Source organism: Mixophyes fleayi, chromosome 2, assembly GCF_038048845.1.
Source record: "Mixophyes fleayi isolate aMixFle1 chromosome 2, aMixFle1.hap1, whole genome shotgun sequence".
Lineage (NCBI taxonomy): Eukaryota > Metazoa > Chordata > Amphibia > Anura > Limnodynastidae > Mixophyes > Mixophyes fleayi.
In genome coordinates this window covers 311,011,272-311,026,133 of record NC_134403.1, presented here as the reverse complement: position 1 = coordinate 311,026,133, position 14,862 = coordinate 311,011,272, and the positions used below count along the sequence as shown (strand labels likewise).

Genomic DNA, 14,862 nt, shown 5'->3' with positions numbered 1-14,862 from the left:
TACGCACGATGGGCATTTTGAGTATCTTGTCATGCCATTTGGACTTTGTAACGCTCCTGTGGTTTTTCAAAATTTTATTAACAAAGTTTTTCAGGATTTCCTGTATCAATTTGTGGTCATCTACCTAGACGACATTCTTATTTTTTCACCTGATATTATTACTCATCGCCATCATGTCTCCTTGATTCTTCAACGCCTTCGGTCGCATCATCTGTACTGTAATGTGGACAAGTGTGTCTTTGAAAAAACGCATCTTCCTTTTCTTGGTCACGTGGTTTCTGGCTCCGGATTACATATGGACCCTGAGAAATTAAAGGCGATTTCTGATTGGCCCCAACCGGTTGGACTTAAGGCCATCCAGCGTTTTATTGGGTTCTCTAATTATTACCGCCACTTTATCAAAGGGTTTTCATCTGTTATTGCACCCATCACTTCCCTGACCAAGAAATCTGCCAACGCTAAGACCTGGCCACCAGAGGCGGTAGAGGCCTTCAAGTATCTTAAAGAAGCCTTCATATCGGCACCTATTCTTCAACAGCCAGATTCTTCCTTCCCCTTTTTTCTCGAAGTTGACGCATCCTCCACTGGAGTAGGAGCTATTTTGTCTCAGAAGAATTCTACTGGAAAGTTTTCTCCCTGTGGCTTCTTTTCTCGTAAATTCTCATCCACCGAAAAAAACTACGGCATTGGAGACAGAGAACTACTTGCTATCAAATTGGCCTTGGAGGCCTGGAGACATCATTTGGAGGGAGCCAGATTTCCTGTTACTATTTTTACGGATCACAAGAACCTGCTTTATCTACAAACTGCATCCTGCCTCAATCCCCGTCAGGCCAGATGGTCGTTATTTTTTTCACGATTCAATATGATCATTACCTTCAGACCAGGGTCCAAGAACAAGAAGGCTGATGCCCTCTCTCGTTCCTTTGATTCTATGGATACCGAAGAAGAGAGTGTTAGGTCTATTCTAGATCCAGAATGTATTTTGGCTACTACTCCCACTCGGGTGATCATTCCTCACGGGAAGACTTTGGTTCCTCCACATCTCCAAACTAAACTCCTTAAATGGGCTCATGCCTCCCGTTTTTCTGGTCATGCCGGTATAAAGAAGACCTTGGAATTTATCTCCCGTAGTTATTGGTGGCCGGCTATCCGTTCGGACGTTCGACAGTTTGTGACGGCGTGTTCCACTTGCGCTCAGAATAAAGTTCCTCGTCAAGCTCCATACGGTCTGCTGCAGCCTCTGCCAATTCCGGATCGACCTTGGAGTCATCTCTCCATGGATTTTATCACAGATTTACCCTCCTCCAGAGGGTTCTCAGTAGTGTGGGTGGTCACCGATCGCCTTTCCCGAGCCGCTCATTTTGTGGCATTAAAATGTCTCCCTTCTGCTCCTGTTCTGGCTCAACTCTTCATTAAAGAAATTTTCCGCCTACATGGCTGTAAAGATATTATCGTTTCTGATCGAGGAACTCAGTTCGTGTCAAGATTTTGGAGGGCCTTTTCTCGTCTTTGTGGAATTAAGTTAAATTTCTCTTCTGCATATCATCCGCAAAGTAATGGTCTCACGGAAAGGACGAATCAAGAATTGGAGAAATTCCTCAGATGTTTCATTTCGGCTAAACATGATGATTGGGTTGATTTATTACCTTGGGCAGAATTCGCCCACAATAATAATTCACACGACTCTACCTCCATTTCTCCCTTTTTTGCTCTTCAGGGATTTCATCCTAAAGTTCCACCCTTCAAAGAGTTAACTGCTTCTGGGGTTCCTGCAGTGGATTCCCTTCTATCGGACTTCTCGTCTAGGTGGGATCTTATCAAATGCAAATTACTTCACACCTCTGCCATCAGTAAAAAAGCATTTGACAAAAGAAGAAGACCGTCTCCACTACTCACTCCTGGTGACAAAGTGTGGTTGTCTACAAAGAATCTTCGCTTGTTGGTTCCTTCTAGGAAATTCGCTCCCCGATTTATCGGTCCCTTCTAGATCATTGAGGTCATTAATCCGGTGGCCTTTAGATTAAAATTACCCCCTACCTTGAGGATTCCCAATGTTTTCCACATTTCCCTTCTCAAACCACTTGTTGTTAACAAATTCTTCTCTTCAAGAAGACCTCCTGCTGCTATTTCTGCACCTGATCAGGAATTTGAGGTGAAGGAGATTCTAGATTCTCGGATTTCCAGAGGTTCCTTGCAGTTCCTGGTTGACTGGAAAGGTTACGGTCCTGAAGAGCGTTCTTGGATTCCTGCACGAGACCTTCATGCTCCGAGTTTGTTGAAGAAATTCCATACCAAGTTCCCTCTAAAGCCTTATAGGTTGTCCGGAGGCCACCCCTGAAGGGGGGGGTACTGTTAGGAACTTACCTTGTCCCCGTTCCGCTGCGCTGTCAGCGGGAGCTGACAGCGGTGTCCATATCTTCAGCGCTGCTTCTGTTAGCGCTGCCGCACTTCCGGCTTCTCTCTGCTGCTGATCATGTGACTCCTGGGCGGGGAATTCAAACTCCTATATCTTCCCTGCTCTGACACGCTGCCTGTGTCAGAGCAATGTGTTTCCTGTTCCTGGCTACAGTTCCTGTGTCCTGACTCCTGTGATCCTGCTCCCTGTTTACCCCTCTATTCCTCCTACTCCTGTGTACCTACCTGGCTGTGACCGACTATTCTCTGGATCTCCCTCTAGCACCGTATACCTGATACCTTCTGTGTACCGACCCGGCTGTGTTACCGACTATTCTCTGGATCTCCCTCTGGCACCGTATACCTGATACCTTCTGTGTACCGACCCGGCTGTGTTACCGACTATTCTCTGGATCTCCCTCTGGCACCGTATACCTGATACCTTCTGTGTACCGACCCGGCTGTGTTACCAACTATTCTCTGGATCCTGCCACGCACCCATTGCCTCCGTGCATCTACCGGTTACTGTTCCAGACCTACTACGCCTGGAATTCACGTAGGCTAATCTGGGGGCCGCGACCTGCGGTTCTTCGGCAGCTAAGCCCACACTACCTTGCGGTGGTTCTTGGTGAAGACCGGAAGGCCGTTAGACTCCGCGCCCTAGGTAAGCCTGTGCTAATACTGACTAAGGCATCAAAATCGTAACACATAGTTCCCCGGCGGGTGATCATTTTCCGATGGGAGGTTTGTGGATAAAGCATGAAGGAAGTTTAATTACGTTGGGCCTGATTCATTACTGATCTTATCTTGTGCTTAAGTTGCGATGAGTATTTTAAGAACAAATGGGGAGATAAGAAATTCGCAATTCAACAAGGAGCGGAAAGTTCAAAGACACGCCCACCTTAAGTCTCTTACGCAACTCAAAATAAGATGCAACAGATCTTAAGCAATTAGTTGATCTTAAGATCTTTCTTCTTATTTAAAGATAAGAAAGTGTTAACCAATGGCAAATGTGGGAGATGGGAAGGGTTTGTTTACACATGTAAAAACACAATCAAAGTGTATTATACAGGACTATTGTAATCTAATTATTCGTTTTAACACTTAGATGTTTATATAACCTGGAACAAATGACTTTGAAGTGTTTTTAATGAGCTAAATCAACACACCTTCTTATTCACCTACATGAAAGATGGTGTAATGAGTTTGAATTGAACTAAGAATGTGGATGCAAAATCATTGCATAATAATTCGCTAACATAAATAAACATGCATATTAAAATAAACATTAGTGTATTATAAAAATTTATATCATTAATGTTACAAAATGCGTAGCGTACTCTTCCATAATCGATACATAGTAGAGTACATACAACCTCCACACAGATAAAGGTCATGATGGATTGGCTAACCCCTAAGGCAACATTCAGTTGGAAATATAAATACACTCTATATACTAGAGCAAGAAGCACAACAATACAGCATGTGTACAACAGATGTAAAAGCTAGATAATAGTACTCTTCCTTATTACCCAATATATACCAGCTAAGATTTGTATGGGTACCTTAGTGGTTAGCACTTCTGTTTCACAAAACTGGCAGCATGAGTTTGAATACCAAGCATGGCCGTAGCATCTGTGTGCAGCTTGCGGGCCTTATGCAATAATGAAAGGAACACAAGAGGAACTTTGTCCAAACCAGCCTATTTTTTGGCAAGGGCTAGTATTAGGATAGTAGTTACCTAATAAGGAAAGTAATGGTTTGTTTACATGTAACACACAAACACTTGATAGAAGTTGATGCTTTGACCAAGTTACTCCTTTTATTGTCTAACTTTTCTTAATGAATCTTGCCCTGTATGTTCTCCCCATGTTTTCTTTTTCCTTCCTGAACTCCATTTGACTTCATCAATCAAAATGTGTGTGTGTGTGTGTGTGTGTGTGTGTTGTTATACTGTAAGCTCTTTTGGGCCAGGTACTGTATTCTCTGTATAGTGCCTCAGAATTGCTGGTGCCATCATAAATAAATAAAAGATGAAAGAAATTATGATGTAGTGCAAAGGGACCAATGTAAACTAAAAAATATTAAGATATGTTCTAAGGGGGGTATTCAATTGACGGCGGAATTGCCGAAAATCCCGCGCTCGAAAGATATTACCGTTAATACGGTAATATCTCCGTATTAACGGTATTTACACGCAGGATTACCGTATTAACGGTAATATTTTTCGAGCGCGGGATTTTCGGCGATCTTGCCATCAATTGAATATGCCCCTAAATGTCCATCCATTATTGGCTAAAAAAAACCTCAACACATTTTAGGGGTTTTTTTGTAACAATTTTGTTAACATTAAAATTTAAAAAACCAACAATATAAAACTTTTTTAAAACTAATAATTTTGTTTAACATTGTTGTTGTTTAACATTTTGGAATATTTTTTAATTTTGCGCCAATATTTTAAGATATCATGTAAAATATCTTCTTTGGCTTGTGGGATTTCCACCCCGGCCTGGGTGTCTTCTTGAGCTGTTGATAAAAAGAAAAAAATACATTCTTAGATAATTGTTTAAACATATATTACTTCAAAAGGGTGTACTTTGTTTCCCCCATTTGACGGGATCAGAAGAGGCATGTAGTGTTACATAACTTTACATTGTCGGAAAAGGTTAATGGTATGCTAAACACAGTACTAGGCAGAGGATTAATACTTTTGGTTGGAATATATATTTATTTATTTATTTATACATGTTTGTGTGGTGGCCGGGGGGGTGGGGTTTACTGCAATCACCATAAATTATTATTATGGCCATCATGGTTGAAAACTGTGGAATGGATAACTAGCTATTGTGAAAATTGCATGTGGTTAGTCATGAGTTTTGCTCAAATACAATGTTCCTCAAAAGGAATAGAATTATGAAAAGTTGTTTTTTTCAATACTTACATTCACCCATCAACACATCCTCCTCCGGTGCCACTTCCTCCACAAGGGCCACCTCCTCCACCCCCTCCTCCTCCTCCGCCTCAATCATGGCCGGCTCCTCCACCTCCTGCTCCTCCTCCGCCTTAACCATGGCCTACTCTTGCTGCTCCTCCTCGCTGGCCTCTTGTTGGAGATGGCTCTGACGGCCTGTTGGAATAAGTATAACACATTTGTTTCTTTTTAAATGTTCTCCCTGTTTCACAGTTACCAACATATAGCCATATAATAATGTGAGCTGACATTGAGAAACATGCATTTAGCCACAGAGATAATTGAGTGTCTTTAATTTAAAAGATGACTATTTTGAGACACACACCACTTTTCATTTTAAAAATAAGTACTAAATTAAATATTTTGTTTTTCATGATCAATATTTATATAATATAACTAACGACAGATTAGGGAGACATTTGGGTAAGGCCTTGTAATATGGAAAAATGAGGTTTGCACTAATTTGTGCGCTGCCCAACTCCTAGTGTTATCTTAAAAATGTTTGAAAATTTATTATCAGCATGTTGCCCTAGTGGCCACAGGACTGGGGGATGAGTTTTAATCCCAAACACGCCCATAACAAATTAACTTAACACATTGACAAAAGCATGTTATATTGGAGGGGGAGTTAGTTTTATAATCTGTGGACAGATTGATATTTTTGGGTAGGCCATGTGCTGGTAAAAGTTTGGAAGTATTTTTAAAAATAAAGCAAGTGTTTGTATGACATTATTTCATGCGATTAATAGAGAACTCACGGCTAATAATCTCCTGCATTAACTCTTCCAACAATTGTGGCTGATGCCGCCGCAGGTTGCTCCAGCACCGCTGGAGCTGTACCATAGATTTGCGCTGGTTGAACCGCCACCACAAAAAAATGTGAACTCTTTAATAGGCCCGCAGTTTCATCTCATTTGAGATGTAGCGCCCTGCGGTCATCCTGTCCGTTGCCTCGGCCAACACCCGCAGCTCTCTTCATGCGAATGTGCTGGCTCTCATTTTGTAAATGATATGATGTATTTTCCAATAATCTGCTCTATGATTGGTTCTCAGATCACATGTGGGCGAGGTCACGTCACTCACAGATCTTTTCTACACTTGTGCACAAAATGTCTGCCTGTCATTGACTCATCGTATCCTAACAAAGAGGGGGCAGATTGATGGGAAATGTACTCTGCTATTTGCAATTACTGGCACTTTATAACAGGTACCTGTAATTGCAGGTACCTGATAACAGGCCCTAGATTTTTTCCTAGCTGAGTTGTAAATGTAAGAGCATAAATAAAGTGCAAATTTGAGATGTAACTAGCAGAAAAAGCATAAAGTAATTTACTTATGGTTTTAAATATGTGTCTAATTTAAAACATAACTTTGGGAAATGATTGTGATAAGGTTCAAAGTAACACATTTATTGGGCCATAATTTGCATCATGAATCTGGTCCTCCTAGTGGTGTTACTGACAGTGGGTGAGATTGGAGGTCAGTTGTTGACTCTGGCATGAAGGACAATAATGAGCTCTGTATAGAACATGATTTGCTTTAGCTATCGTTGTGACATCCAGGGGGCAAATGCAGAAAAACAGTGGTTTTAAACAGTGCTGAAAGCAATAGGCCAGAGAAAGCAATGTACATTTGGGTGTCATCAGCACAGAGGTGGTATTGGAAGTCAAATGACCAAATTAGTACCCCAAGACAAGATATGTATAATATTATAGTACAACATTTAGAAGAAAAAAAAGGACCTCAATAGAGAGAGTGGAAGGGAGAATGTGCCAGAGGTGGGTACACTACAGGAGCGGTTAGAGAGGTGGGAAGTAACCCAGGAGAGAACTGTGTCTAGATGGACAATGGAGTGAAGGATGTGTAGGAGAAGAGGGTATTAAACAGTGCCCAAAGCAGCAGAGAGTTACAGAAGGATTAGTATTGGAAAAAAAAATATTTATGTATAAACACAATTTCAGTAATCAAATGAAACAAAATAAAATCAAACTGAAAATACAAACTCCTTTGTAAAACACATGCATGTTGGTTTTATCGCAACGAACAATGCATGTTGCACAGTTTAGCTTTGTTATTCAGCGCTGCTGCTATAGTTGTTTTGGACTTAAACATGACCCCGAGCATCCTTAAGTTTAAGCAACAAGTTAAGAAAAACTCTGAGCATTTTCTTCTTATCTATCCGACGGCCAGCAGGGAGACAACAAGTAGGAAGAAAACAGAAGAAAATGATAACAGAGCAAGGAGCAGACAGAGCCAGACAATAACACATACTTGCCAACTCTCATTGAATGTCAGGGAGACTCCCTGAAATAGGGGTGATCTCCCTCACTCCCTGAAGAGTCTGGCATTCTCCCAGATGCTGAGCCAGTACAAGACGTGGTTGGCTTCGCCATCTGTGGCATGATGACACAGTTCAGAAATTGTGTCCTATACCCATGTATTTATGCCTATGAAGGTGGCCATTTTCATGGAGAACAAGATTTAATCAATGGAGACAAAAATGTAAAAGACACTTCAGTCTCTAGAGATTCATTAGCTGCCTTTCTTTAACGCATAGCTACCTACTCTCCCGAAATGGCCGGGAGACTCGCGTATTTCTAGGAGACTTCCTGGGAGAGCAGGGCAACCTCCCGGTTCTTGCCCCTGCAATAGATAAGTGGTGGAGGGCGGGCTTAATGACACAAATTTTGCATCATCTTAAAATTATGTGATTTGTAAAGCCCCACCCTAGCACGCCCACCTCCCCCGGAATCTCCCTGAAGCCAACGAGGAAAAGTTGACAAGAATGCGATAACAGAGCAAGGAGCAGACAGAGCCAGATGATAACAGAGCAAGGAGCGGACAGAGCCAGATCAAGGAGCAGACAGAGCAAGAAGAAGCAGGATGCAGACATAGTAGAAGATGAGAAGCCCTAAGGTAAGTATATTGCTCTAAGGATAGAGAGGACATGGGGGAGATGGGGTTATAAAAATGGGGATGAGGTAGAGGGGGCTATAAAAACCAGGGATGGTGTAAGGGCTGTAAGAAATGGTGTGGGGGAAGAGGGGCAGCTGGAGAAAAATGAGGGGAGAGGGGGTTGTGGATTGGAGAGAAGGGGGGTCTCTGGAGGACATAAATATATACTACATTAATACAATAAAATCTAAGTAATTCTAAAAAACAATAAGTACTATATTAAAAAAGGCGGTGATGACCCAGGTTGCGGTAACCTATGCCCCTTACCAGTCCATAGCATGGGTAGATCTGGAGACCCACCATGTTGGGATCCCCTCTATGGCATCACTCTGGGGCCTGGCTAATATAGATAGACCACCAGCGGCCTCCTCCCTTCAATCTCTTAAATTCTGCCTGTTGCTTTGGGACTCATGCAGGGTCAAATATAAATTGTCCTCCCTTGTATCACCTCTGACTCCTCTCTGGGGCAACCCACACTTCCCTCCTGGTAATCCAACACAGCAATTTAAACATTGGATAAAGGCGGGAGTGCGGGTGGTTTCGGACCTGGCAGCCAATCAAACTTGGGCTTCTATGTCGGAACTTCATCATAGGTTTGAACCGTTTCGTCCGCTTCTTTTTGAGTACTTCCAGGTCCGACACTTTGCCATGTCTTTGCCCCCCAGGAGGTTCTTCGGGCCCTGACACCCTTTGAGTATATGTGTTTACATTCCCCTCTCACTCAAGGGATGATTTCCCAGATCTATAATTGGCTCATAGACTATACCTTCGATACTCCAGGTCGACATGAGAGGGAATGGGAAAATGACCTGGGACCTCCCCCAGATGAGTCATGTTGGGAGGAGGTCAGGGAGGGGATTGCCAAGAGCTCGATCTCTACATTAATTAAGGAAACAGCGTATAAAGTGTACTATAGATGGTACTATACTCCTGATAAGCTGTCTCGAATGTTTCCTACGGCCACCCCGAGCTGCTGGCGGGAATGTGGCCAGAGAGGTATGATGTTACACATATGGTGGACCTGCCCTCGCATAGTTCCTTTCTGGAACATGGTTCTTACGCTTATAAACTCTGTTTCAGAACAACAGATAAATAAGGACCCCTGGTCATTCCTTCTCTCTCGCCCTATACCTGATGAGAGCGCGCCTTCTAATAAGCTTATCTCCCATATCTTGGCAGCAGCTAAATCCCTAATAGCGAAACATTGGAAAGACCCTAGGGCTCCATCTATGCAGGAATTACGGTCATACATAGGACATGTCGCAAGCATGGAGAGTATAAGGTGTTACCTTCATGATAAATCATATCATTTCGATAAGGTGTGGGCCCCGTGGTTTTTTCTAGAAAGCCGTAGCTGCCTTTCCAGTACGGCTCCCCCTCCTGCAGACGGAATATAGCTTTTGGGCCTCCTTCGGATCCCCCGGGCTGGATATGGCGCGCTGCCGGCGAGTAATGTTTGTATGCTAGTTTTCTTTTTGGTAGCCAATGTAGCTGTGTGGCTTAGCTTTTCCTAGCAATGTTCCAGGTTTGCTTATTTACTTATCAACAATATCGTTAACAGTACTTGTACCTTTCTACCTCCCATCCCTCCCTCCCCCTCCCCCCACCCCCATTCCCCAGGATATAAAAATATAAAACAGAGGAGACATCTTGAATATTAATATATTAATGTTAAACGTGATGATTGTGTCTTTCCTGTTATTTCCTCTTTAAATAAAGAGTTTAAAAAAAAAAAAAAAAGGCGGTGATGTGTTTATTAGTAATAATAAACTCTATTAAATGTGGTGAAAATTAGTAAGCCATTATTTTGATTGTGGGGCTGATGGGGGAAATAGACCTTTGTATTAAATTGGAATGCTATTAATTTAACGTAGGTCTGTTAATTAAATGGGAATGCTTTTAATTTGGGGTAAGGAGGCTTATTTATTAAACATAAATACCAATATATGGCTTGTTAGGGGGAAGGACGCCTAATAATTAAATGCGGGTGTTATTTAATTTAATATTGGGGCTATATAGGGGAATAAGTCATTTTCAAAATGGTTTTATGCATTATTGCACTTCAAAAGTGATTTTTATCAGTGAATCTGCAATTAAATGATTTTAAACGTCCAGTGGGTGCTGGGGTAACAAAGAGTTAAATGTAAGAAATCAGCATTTTTGGATGTGACACTATTGGTCCCAGCAAGTTCTAGCAGCCATAACTGCTTAAGTATGCTGGCAATTGAAGAACTGACAAGTCTCCTGTCGCAACATGGCTCCACAATGAGCAGTATGAAGCCTCTATATGTTTTTTTTCTATTCCTTAAGGATTAAATGCTGGAAGTAAGAAGAGATTCCCCACAATGAGTTTAGGTAATTAATGCATTAATATAAGAGGGTTTGGAGGTGTCTTTATTTAAATAAAATATTTTTTCACAGTGTTGTTTAATTTTTTACAGTCTCTTTCTATGTGGCAATGCAGGTCCCTGGATGCAAAGGCATGCTAGTGCTTGTAGTTGTACAAGTGCCAGCATGCTCTGGCAGCCATAGTATGCTGGCCCTTGTAGTTTTACAAGGGACAGCATACTCAAGTAGCTTATGACCAATAATGCCACATACAAAAATGCTGATTTCTTACATGTAACTCTTTATTATCTCAACACCCAACAGGACAAGTGTTGTGAAGACCCCTGTTTTTTCCTAGGGGAACTGTATTTTTATGCTGGCCCAATTACCTAGGGAATCAGCCCTGTGCTGAACAGGTGGGGATGTGTCCCATTATGATAGGGGACCTAATTATAATGTCACCAGGTCAGCGTGTCATCAGTTGGTGTTGGTTGTGGCTTTTGCAGGGGGGACCTCACACACACTGTTTGACCACCCATATTTGCTGCAACCAGCAAGGGCTATGCGTGCTGGTGCTTATATCACCTTGATGGTGATGACAGGACTCTCTACCTCTTCATGATAAGCTTAAAGTGTATCATTATCTTTATGAAGCAGACACATATAACATAGTATGCTCAGTCGCACATATTTTAAAATATGTGCAGTTCAGCTTACACGTAATTACCACATTTTTTCAAACACATTTTCTTTCTTTTCTTTTTTTTCTCTAAAATGAGTCAAACTTTACATTAGGCCCAAAGAATACATGTTGGGGGGAGGGGTGATTTGAAACCTGTGAAAAGCACAATAGGGTATATGACTGCTAGACATAGTGTAGAATTTGTTTTCCAAAGGAGCATATTATGATTGCTTTCTAGACTGAAAAATTTACCCAACCCTTTGAAAGTCTAAAAACTGGAACTAGTAGCAATAGTAGCAAACAGAATTTAACCTTGAACTACAATTTCCAAATAAAGGTTATGATAATTGGAAGTTGCATTACTTCAGGCATTAATGAGCTCAGATTGGGGCCTTGTTAGAATGGCAAGCAGACAGCAGTAGAGATGTCTGCACTATACTTCAGCTTGGTGCCCTACCTCCCACATACTCATCTTTTCACAATAAAACAGTTAGAAATTTGTGATGCCAGTGGGAAACTACAAGTTTGTGCCAAGGAGAGTCATCACGCAAAGGCCAGACTAGCTTCAATGACCTACTGGAATGTCTCCTCAGTTCAACTGTTTCATCATCATCTTCATTTATTTAAATGGAATATAAATAATCTGCAGCTCCACACAATCAACAAAAAATAAACAGAAAAAATACACATAAGTAAGGGACAAGAGAAAGAATAAAATCAATAAAAATTAGATGGAGATGGCAGAGAGGGAATCGGACACACGGGAGGGACAGAAGTCAGGGGAAGAAAGGTATATTAGAATGTCATCGACATAAAGGTGACATTGGGGGTTAAAGGAGCAGATGAGTTGACCAAGAGAAGAGGTGTAAAAAGAGAAAAATAATGGGCCAAGAACAGAGCCTTGAGGAACCCCTAAAGATAGAGGGGCAGGAGAGGAACAAGTACAAGATGAAGAGACACTGAAGGAACAATCAGAGAGGTAGGAGGTAAACTAGGTAGGAATAGTGCCGTGAAGTTCAAGGAAGTAAAGAGTGTAAACAGGTGTGGTTGGCCAACTGTGTCAAAATCGGCAGAGAGGACAAGGAGGAAGATCAGGTAAAAGACTAAGCTAAGAATAGATTATTAATTACCTTGGTGAGGGCAGTCTCGGAGGAGTGGAGAGGGAGGAAGCCTGATTGTAAGGAATCAAGGAGGAGTGAACGGTGAGAAAGACTGTTAAACGGTTGTAGACTAACTGTTCAAGGTGAAAATGTGAGCTAGGTGACTGCAAGTGTTAGATAAGAGAGAGTGAAGGAGGTGGGTATGAGCATGGTAGCGAGAACAGGTTAAGGAAGAAAAGGAGGGGAGGAGTGGGAGGACTTCAGTGTCTGTGACAGGAAGGAAGGTGGACAGAGTGGCAGGGGCTTTAAAATTGTGAAGGAAGGGAGGAGATATCATGCAGGATGGAATCAATTTCCCCCTTGAAGTAAGAAGCAAAATCATGGGCAGTGAGGGGGGGGGGGGAGGGATTGTATGCTTGGGACAGAGAAGGAATTTGATGGTGGAAAAAAGACAATGGGAAGTTTTGGACTGGGAGGAGATAAGGATTTTGAAGTAGGACTGTTTGGCAAAAGAGAGAACAGTGTAACAGGGTTAATTTGAAATGGATAAAGTCTACATCGGAGTGGGACTTCTCCAGACGCGCACAGTGGAATGGGAGCATCTCTGTAGGTAGTGGGTGAACTTAGAGGAACAAGGTCGGGGTATAGAATGACAGAGATGAAGTGTGATGGCAGGGGTGGCTTCATCTAAGGATGCATTAGGGCAAGGCAAAGAGGAGTGGTTCAAGGGTGGCAGAGGAGCAGGTGGGGGCAAGATCACGCATGTTGCATAGTGTCCACAGGGCTTTGGGTGCAGGAGGGGGAGAGGGAGGTAGGAAGAGGTTTAAGTAGAGGAAATTGTACTGAAGGTGCTGTTAGGAGATAAAAGGATGCCTATGTCACCACCTTGGTGGCCATCAGAGTATGGAGTGTGTGTAGAGGATAGAGCAACAGCAGGGACAGTGTCAGAAGGTCCTCAGGTTTCACTGAGGGCAAGTAGGTTGAAGAAAAGAGAGAGGAAAAGGTTGTGGATGGGAGCAAGCTGATTACAGACAGATTTGGCATTCCGCAGTGCACAGGTGAAGGAGAGGAACTTAAGAGGAAGGATGGGGAAAGTTTGCAGGAGTTGGAGCAGTGTGGAGGGAGGGGAGGTGGACCGTGGATGGATGGTGGGAATAGGGCAGGGCCCAGAGATGGGGGGCAGTTCTCCTAGCTGTGACGAAAAGTGAGATAGATGCTTTACCTCTCTTTGGCCAATGCCCCACTGGGCCGTAGTATATAAGTGAGATAGATGCTTTACCTCTCTTTGGCCAATGCCCCACTGAGCCGTAGTATATTTAGTATATATGACAGTTAATCTTGACTGCAGCTTGCCCATGTACTTTCACCTAAAAATTATCAGTTGTGGTTATATATTTGATGGAGCATGCAATCCATTCAATGAGTCAAGCAATTTTAGTGGGGGAAAAGTGTTACTATGAGTCAGCTGATGGACCAGTGATTTACCATACCGCCTGGGCTTGGATTACAGCATTGGGCTCCAGCTGAAGTTGTATTCTGCTACCTAAGAGTTTTCCAAAGCGTAATGTTCCCGAACAACTGAATTGCCAGTGCAACAATTCACACGGGACTAGCACTGAGCTCTGGGCGTTCAGTTTAACAGCTCACTGATGGGTGGCCAAGTTATTCCTTTGGAGATCAACACAGGCTCTTTCAGCACACAGCTACTCCAAGCTGTCGGATAATCCAAATTCCCATATATGAATGGGGATCATTACTTTAATCTTTAAATTAGGCCCATCGTGTTTAGTAAAAAGACAAAGAAAGAAAATGAATACATTGAGTCCCCCTTTGATACAGTCTGTGCAGCAGCTCTGTAGCATTTATCATTTTTTGACATTTTATTATCTAACAGTGCAAGTGGATACAAGAAAACTGGTTGATATACGTCCAGAATTGTGATACATGTTACCAGTCAGCATGGTCCAAAGAAATAAATAGATTAAACTGCAGGTAGTTGAAATATTTGATTTTGTTTGATAGACAAGAATGTGGGAACATTAAATAGTATATAATATGCTGTATAAATAGGTGGACCTACTATATCACTACAAATTGCGCTGTCTAAAGTGCGTGCAAGGATGAATAATTTAAGTTAGTGAAATTAAGGGCGATTACAGTAAAGAGATACATAACAACAGCACTGTGTGTTTGAAGCCAGTTGGAACAGGAAAATAGATCACCATTAGTCACAAACACCTTTCAGCTATATCAGTTTCTTTGAATATTGGGAGACTTTGAAGTACTCCTGTGAGCAGATGGGTCTGAGGACACTGGAGGTATGGCTTTGTATAAGAATGCTTTGAGAACAGCAGCAGCATGCTACTAAAACTGCTCTTTGTTTTGTGTACTCCAAACACAATTTCAACAAGAAAAATACAAAATAAAAT

The 14,862-nt window shown here is 42.2% G+C and overlaps 1 long non-coding RNA gene across 2 annotated transcripts in view; it reads right to left on the bottom strand.

The window, feature by feature from the left end:
* Positions 1-5,421: 5,421 nt before the first annotated feature.
* LOC142139170 (uncharacterized) overlaps positions 5,422-14,862 on the bottom strand; it is a 67,269-nt gene continuing 57,828 nt past the window's right edge. For both annotated transcript variants that reach the window (XR_012688171.1, XR_012688169.1), the window contains one exon: positions 5,422-5,524. This is a non-coding gene — a long non-coding RNA (uncharacterized LOC142139170). The remainder of the gene's footprint in view (positions 5,525-14,862) is intronic.